This window comes from Triticum dicoccoides, chromosome 7B (genome assembly GCF_002162155.2).
Source record: "Triticum dicoccoides isolate Atlit2015 ecotype Zavitan chromosome 7B, WEW_v2.0, whole genome shotgun sequence".
Classification (NCBI taxonomy): Eukaryota; Viridiplantae; Streptophyta; class Magnoliopsida; order Poales; family Poaceae; genus Triticum; species Triticum dicoccoides.
The window spans coordinates 410,633,273-410,641,967 of NC_041393.1; positions in this window are offsets into that span (position 1 = coordinate 410,633,273).

Sequence of the window (8,695 nt, forward strand, 5' to 3'; positions counted from 1 at the left end):
GGCGGCGGAGATCTCGGCGGCGTGTCCGGGCGCCGAGGGTGACGCGAGCGCGGGACGCCGGCGCGGGAGGCGCGGGCGGCAGAGCACCACCGGCGAGGGAGCCATGTGGCGGCGTCGGCAGCTCGGGGACAAGTCGCGGTCGCGGGCTGGCGGCGGCGGCAGATGGGCCCGGGCGGGTCCGATCCGGGCCCCGGCGAGCCGCGGCGGGTGCGGGGAGGAGAGAGGAGGCCGGCAGGCCACGTGGCGGCGCGCGATAGGATGGGAGGCGGCAGTTGCTGACGTGGAGGCGGGGGATTGGCCGGGGTGAGGTGGAGGCTGGACGTGTCCGGACGGCGGCAGACATGTCCGGTGGCGCGGAGGAGGAGTGGATCTAGGTTTTGCCCGAAAATTCGGGGAGGGGACTGATTTATAGGTAGAGGGAGCTTGGGGAGTCCAAATGGGGAGCGGTTTTCGCCCACACGATCATGATCGAACGACCGAGAGCATGGAGGGGGTTTGGATGGGTTATTGGGCCACTTTGGAGGGGTGTTGGGCTGCACACAAAAGTGGCCTTTGCGGTTACCCGGTTAACCGTTGGGGCATCAAACGACCTCCAAATGGAACGAAACTTGACAGGCGGTCTACCGGTGGTGTACCAAGGCTGCTTGGCAAACCTCGGTCCATTCCGAGAATGTTTAACATACACTCACAATAGGAGACAAAAGGGGAACGCCGGAGGACATAGGAGTGTCGGATTGCAAAACGGACAACGGGGAAAATGCTCGGATGCATGAGACGAACACGCATGTAAAATGAGATGCACATGATGACATGATAAAATGCAACACGCAAGCAAATGACATGGCAACAACGATAAATAACTGGAAGACACCTGGCGCATCGAATCCGGGGCGTTACACCTGCGTTCCCCTGGGGGCGGTCCTCACGAGGCTGATCCCTCCAGGCGCCCTCACGAGGCTGGTCCTGCCAGCGATCCTCACGAGGTCGGTCACGCCACTCCTGGCGAGGGCCACGGTCGTCCCATCGTCCTCCGCCATGTCCTCCTCCTCGTTCGTAGCCCCGGTCGTTGCGCTCGGGGCATCGACCAAAGCGTCCTTCTCAAACGGCCCTAAGCTCCTAACAATCATTGGTGTTGTGGGTGTGGAGGTTGTGGTAGGCGTAGAACGGTCGGCTGCCCTTGGACGACTCCGGCTGGTCCCTACCGCGCTTCGTGTCTAGTTTCGCCGCGAGCTCGCCCACTCCCTTGCACTTCACGTCCTTGGCCTTGGTCTTCTTTTCTTCCGGGTCGGGAGCTGGGAGCTCGAGGAGGGAGAGGCGTCCCTCTTCAGCTCTTGCGCACTTGGTCGCCAGGTTGAACAGCTCCAGGGATGTGCACAACTCCTCGTGGATGGCGAGATCCTCCTTCATCTTGACATCACGGATGCCATCAGAGAACACTGAGATGATGGCCTCGTCTGTCACCTTGGGGATCTTGAGGCGGACGTTGTTGAAGCGTTGGATGTATTTCTGCAGGGTCTCCTCGGGCTGCTGCCTGATGCGGTGCAGGTCACCCGCGGCCGGGCGACGGTCGCGAGTGCCCTAGAAGTTGGCGATGAAGCGGCTGCACATCTCGTCCTAGGAGGAGATCGAGCCGGGAGGCAGGTTCAGGAGCCACGAGCGGGCATCGTCCTTGAGTGCCATGGGAAACCAATTCGCCATGACTTTCTCGTTGCCGTTGGCCGCCTCGATGCTCAGTTCATAGAGCGGCAAGAACTCTGTGGGGTTAGGGGTGCCATCATAGCGAGGAGGCAGGTCTGGCTTAAACTTGCGCGGCCAGGCGACGCTACGCAGCTCGGGGGTGAAGGCGTGGCAGCCTGCTGTGGTCGCCGGGGCCCTTTGCTGACGCAGAGCTTGCTCTTGATGGTACCCACGCACCGCTGCCATAGGCAGTACACGGTCTTGTCGTGCTGGTGCAAGGAGCATGGGGGTGCCTTCTTGAGGCCGAGGAATTTCTTGACAGCTTCCTTCTTCTCGCGCGGGCGCCGGACGCGGTGGATCGCGCCCAGGAGCCGCGCGCCTTGGTGCTAGGGCGTCGTCTTGGGGCAGAGGTGGTGGAGGCGCTCCATGAGCCACGTCACCCGTACCTGGCGGCGGGCGAGGCAACGAGAGGGACAACGCGGGAGAGCCCCCTGCGGCGCTGACGAGCTCGGTGATGTGAGCGAGCCATTTCTCATAGAGGTCGTCAACACGGCGGTAATGCAGGAGCTCGCGCGCCATAAGCAGTGCGGCCTGCGCGTCCATGGGGTCGCGAAGAGCGTGGGACGACAAGCCGGCTAGGGTCAGCGACGGAGTGACGGTGCGGCCGTCCCGCCGCACCGAGGGGTGCAACGAGGATGCTTGCTACTCGTTCCCTGCTAGGCCGGTGGAGGCGTTGGCGGGAGGCGAAGGAGAACAACGGGGAGGCCCGCCGACAGGAGCCGCCTGAGCGATGCGCGCGGCGAGAGCGGCCCGACGCTTAGCGCGGGCTCGGCGGGCATCGGACATGGATGCGACAAAGCTATGGAACGTGGATCAGCGGAAGGAAGACTTCGGTGCCCCCTACCTGACGCGCCAAATGTCGGATTTAGGGTTCTGGCAAAACCCTTGAGGTTTGAACACTGGGGTGCGCACGAAGATTTCCCCCTACTGAATCTCGCCCTCAGCCTCGCCGCGATCTCTAAGCTTAGCTCGATGAACTCACAACACAAGAGACACAAGATTTATACTTGTTCGGGCCACCATTGTGGTGTAATACCCTACTCCAGTGTGGTGGTGGTGAGGCTGATGATGAACAGTACAAGGGAAGAACAGCCTCCTGAGGAGAGGTGTTCTTGTGCTTGGTGGATATGTGTGGGTGAGGATTGCTCAAGATGAGTGGAGGTCGAGACGAGTTCCCGATCCCTTCTCTCCTACTGTGGTGGCTAGTCCTATTAATAGAGGCCCTGGTCCTCCCCCCAAATATTGAGCGGGAAGGAATCCAACAACGACCAATTTGAAAGGGGACAACTAGTACAAGCTATCCTGACTAAAGGTTGTCTTCGCCTGTCAAAGGCACTGGTGGTGACGCCGTCTTGGGCTCCACGATGACCTCCGTCCTACCGTCCTGCCGGTCTTAGTCTTGTTGCACCGATATGGAAACCTTTGCCTGATGCCTCGGTACTCCGCCCCTGCGCTTGCCCCCTTAGCACCAAAGGGGAAGCAAGGACATTGCGCACGGTGGCGCCCGCCTGGCGCCCGCCTGGCTTTGGTCGTCATGGCTTGCATCACACGAACCTCACGAGGTACCCCTTGCCTTGATCTCTCCGCCCCCTCGCGACCCGCCTGGTGAGGCCGCTCCTAAGGAGGCCTTGTGTCATCCGCCTCACGAGGTTTGTCCCCTCGCGAGGGTCTTGAGTGTTTGGCTGACGAAGACGGGCTGTACTGTGCCGCTGGTGGAGCCATGCCGTGGGCCGCAGGCAGGCAAGTCTGGGGACCCCCGTACCCAGAACGCCGACAAACACGTTCAGGTTTGGTACGTACTAGTAGGTGTGAGAAGGCTTGCACTTAATTGTAGCCCTAGTACTTTCGAATGTGATGGGAACAAGGTAAAGATTAGTTGATGGTTTTGGTTTCAAGACCCGAAACGGCTCCAAATGAGCTTAGTGGAACATAAATTTCAAGTAGTACTACACTGCTCGAATGCGGTCACACAAGTTAATGATGTAACTGGACGTACATGTCATACCAAGCCGATGCATGTCCCTTCGGTGAGATGCGGGTCCGACTGACCGTCTGTTGGTGCGACCGACCATAAAGTATTACACGATGGAAACTTCTGGTTGTGGCTTCGGATGATTGTCACGACCAAGCATTCTAAAACTAGTGATAAATCATTTACCATATTTTTCCAAACAACCAAGTATTTTCACAGGAATACAATACATATAGATGGAGTGATTGTCAAGGTTGCAAACCGACATGGCGTTGCAAGTTCACTGCATCGCTGGCGGGGAAGGAGGGCAGCTCACCTCGCCTATGATGCATGCCCAGCGGCGCCGCTGCAACTGTTCCCAGGATTTGGCTTCTCCTACATGCATAAATATTATGTTACTTACAAATATGGCCAAAAATTGGCAAAAATATGAAGGAGACCAATAGAAGTACTAGCAACCCATGATTTAACTGCTCGCATGCGTGCAGTGGAGTAGTAATGTCATTCTTCCGCCCTCACGTCCACTCAATTTGCATGCGCTGTATTAATTGACCATCAATGAAGTGAAGGACTTTACACGCGTCAAATTATCACATGGGGTGGATCTTGGTACAAAAATGTGTCCGCCCATGTAGTCACGTGTGCGTGCGAGGGAATGAGTGCGTGCGTGGCATGCGTGCACATCTTCGCTTCATGCAAGTACCAGCCGCATGGCTCAAAGAGGACGAGTACATTCTTCTGGAACCAGCAGCACGTCATTGTGATCAATCCACACAAGGAGGTCGCGGCAACGCCTCCACATGTGCCACATGGCTTCATGAACTATAAGAGAGACACTGTGTAGCGTGCCATTGGAATTCTAATTTACGTGTTTTGCACATACTCGAAGTACTAGTAAGGTACATGTGCATTGTACGCATCAGATTTGGCAACCAAATTATGAATAAATACCACACTATATCATGTAAGCTCTGAGTCATATATGCCTGATGTAGACCTTCGTTTAATTCTTATAGTTCATCTCATTCAAAATCAATTAGTTTTTATTAGAAAGCTAGGGCCTCTTTGATTCGTAGGATTTCCAAAACGCGGGAATAGGAAAAGCATGGGATTAGAGTGGAATGTCATCTTGAATCTTACAGGATTGTACGAGTGTTTGATTGTGCATACAAAAAAATGCAGGATTCTTTCAAAGAGGTTTGAGTGGATGTGATGTTTCCTATGAAATCTAGTGCAAATGAATCCTATGAAAAAATTCCTATGGTTTACAATCCTACGAATCAAACAACCAAGATAGGAAAAATTCCTAAGGATTAGAATCCTCCAAAATTCCTTTGAGAATCCTTTGAATCAAAGAAGCCCTTAATCTATTTTATGATTCATGGAATTGTGCGTTGTAAAGCATAAAGTAAAAACAAATAATGGTAATTCAACTAGAAAAAAGTTTGGGGAGTTATGATACGGGAGATTCTAGAACAAAGGAGAACCACTGTTGTTTTGAGGTTTGTGCATTATGCTTAAGTTCAACCATGGAGTTTGCTAGATTGTACATGTGGCAAAATTCGGTGGGGGGCTAGAAGATGGTGCGAGGGCCCAAATGGAGGGAGTGCACAAGTGCGAGATCGATATTTCGAGAGAGGGGGCGAGAATGTGCGCTATTGCGTGCAGTGGCGGAGCCATGAAAAATAAATGAGCCAGGGGGCCAAGCATTGCTAATCCTTTACGAGGAGGGCCAATTCATTAACTTAAACCATTTTACCAGCAATTGTCTAATGATCACATTCATATTAGCCTCGATATATAGTGATGTTAGTGGGGGGGGGGGGCAGGGCCCTTGCTGCCCTGTCTTCGCCACTGTGCGCGCATCTGAGAGATGAAGCGGAAGGTATGGATGATGAGAGGGGGCGTTGGATATATAATAAATGTGGGTGTATTAGCTATGTAATCCTATATAGAGAGGTACAGATTGATCGATGTGGACATGGTAAAGAGGGTGAGACCTCACTAGATATATAGATTGATCGGTTTGTGTGGAAAACTATGAAAGACCTAGCTATACACACACACACACACACACACACACATAGAGGAACATCGATCGTTGCACATGCACGTGAGAGATAACGAATGCCCGATATGATGGAGATGGGGAGGTGTGTGTGTGCCTGCATGGGAGACCGACCTGAAGAAAAAGATTGCATGTGTGCGATGGATAATGCTAACTGGTAGTGTGTGTGCATGCATGCACGAGAGAAAGTTAGTGGTACAATTATAAAGATAAGATGACTGTGTGGGTGTAAAAGACTAGATGAGGTCATAATCAATGTAAAGTTGAATCCAAATATTTGAATAAGAGATCATGATGTTTGAAACCCATGCATGCATGAATATAACAGAGATCTGCGCAGTGTGGTTTGGAAACGAGCATGTTGTAATGTATACACATTGAACAAGGTCAGACTGATTTGAATTTGAGATACCGATGGCAGACATCGTTTTGCCGCATTGCATCTGTGCATGGACACACTATTCTAATTGGAGATGATGGGTGGCTTTCGCATCACATATCTATATCTATATAGTGAGCGGATAACTTTAACTTTGAAAGATGGTCGTTGGATGAGGCCAATCCGATGGTGCAGAGATGGCAAATTTGAGCACTACTGGCCATTGGATATCATCTAGATTCCAACAGATTTTGCCACATGTACAATCTAGAAGACTCCATGGTTGAACTTAAGCATAATGCACAAACCTCAAAACACAAGCACTTCTTCTTTGTTCTAGAATCTTCCGTATCAGAATTGCCCAAATGTTTTTCTACATGATTTTCCATTATTTGTTTTTACTTTATGCCATAACGCACAATTCCATGAATCTTAAAATATATTAGATTTCTTATAAAAACTAGATGATTTTGAATGAAATGAACTATAAGAATTAAACGAACATCTACATCATGCATATATGACTCAAAGCTTACATACTATAATGTGGTATTTATTCATAATTTGGTTGCCAAATCTCATGCGTGCAGTGCGCGTGTACCTTACTAGTCTAAATGGTGTTTGTGTGCGTGTTGTGCATGTTAAACACATTGTATGTAGTATATCATACATGGTTTAGATTCCGAACATCTAGCTAGAGCATACATGTACTATGATTTGAATTCAACATAAAATGGATACATATATTTGAATTTGAGATCGTATGTACATGTAGTTCATATTTATATAGGAATTTACTTCTCCTATATTCATGTCATGTGTTGTGAAGATAATATTTAGATGGCTGTATAACTAACCCAAGTACAATCCCATTCAAACAGGGAAAATGTAATCAAATTTAGTCCATATGCTAGACAACACACATTGTTTTTTTATTGTTGAGGTAAGTGCCAATTGTTTTGGTACTGTACACGTTATGTTTGTTGTCCCGAAATTTTAGTTTTTTTAGTTGTATTTGAATGCATTTCTAGTAATATAGTAGAATGGGACATGGCTCTCTCTAGTGATGAGGTGCGAATTGTCTATTTTTGGGTACACGTTAAGCTTGTTCTCCCGAAATTTCAAGCCGCGCCTTGTTATGCCGAAATTTCAAGCTAGTGTCTCTGTCTATCGTGCTGCGAAACTCCCGCCTCTTCAACCCGCGCCTTGTTACCCCGAAATAATTTAAGATATATCTTTGTCTTGTTGTGCTCTGACAACTCCCTCCATCTCAACCCGCGCCTTGCTATTCCAAAATTACAACGCGTGCGAAAACTCCCACCTCCTGTGAAATCCCGACACGTGAAATGCCCGTGATACCCCTGAACCAAAAGAACTGCCTCAAATTGGTGGGGGTACTTTCATAACTTACCCCACATTTCGGACAAGCGCATCCCTAAGCCATGGTTCCCCACTTCCATCCCATCTACCCACCCATTCGTACACCGAGGCCTCGAAAACCTACGAAGCCCCACACCCTCCTCCGTCCGCCATGCAGCCGGAGCCTCTTCCCCGATGACGTTGTCCACAACAACACCTTGACGTCCCTCATCCACCGTACCGGATGAGGATCCGTCGTCGATCTTGTCGTCCCGCCGGTTCAGCCACCTCGTCCTCCACCTCCAAGGAGCTGCCCCGATGTTCCCCTCATCTTTCGTGCCACCTCCATTCCCACACCGCCGTCTTAACCTGCACCACCGGAAGAGCAGCATCATCACTGTTTCCTCGGATGAAGCTGCGGCCTAATCGGCGCCACTAAAGAGGTTGTACACTAATCGCCGCATTTTCTCCTTGATTCGATCTCACGGTGCTGCCGGCGCTTGGTCCCGAGCCGACACGACGTGGCTCCATCCATGGTGGCGTCACCGGCCACTTCCTCCACGGTGTCGCTCCCTCGGCGGCGGCAGCCACATCAGTAGGAGTTGTTGCTGCTTTAGCTCTCGCTCGCCCTGCTGCTCTGCTCTTGCTCTCGGTCCCCTGCTTGGTCTGCTCTTGCTATTGCTCTTGCTCTTGCTCTCGCTTGATACGTCTCCAACGTATCTATAATTTATGAAGTATTCATGCTATTATATTATCCATCTTAGATGTTTTATATGCATTTATATGCTGTTTTATATGATTTTTGGGACTAACCTATTAACCCAGAGCCTAGTGCCAATTTCTGTTTTTTCCTTGTTTTTGATTTTTATAGAAAAGGAATACCAAACGGATTCCAATTGACGTGCCAATTTTTGATGATTTTTTATGGACGAAAAGAAGCCCCCGGAGTAAAAGAGTTGGGCCAGAAGAGTCCCGAGCCATCTACGAGGGTGGAGGACATGCCCACCCCCCCGGGCGCGTCCCCCTATCTCGTGGACGACTCGGAGACCCCCTTGATGTGAGACTGACGCCGAAAATTCCTGTAAATACAGAAACCTCTAGAACATAACCTAGATCCGGAGTTCCGCCGCCGCAAGCCTCTGTAGCCACCAAAAACCAATCGGGACCTTGTTCTGGCGCC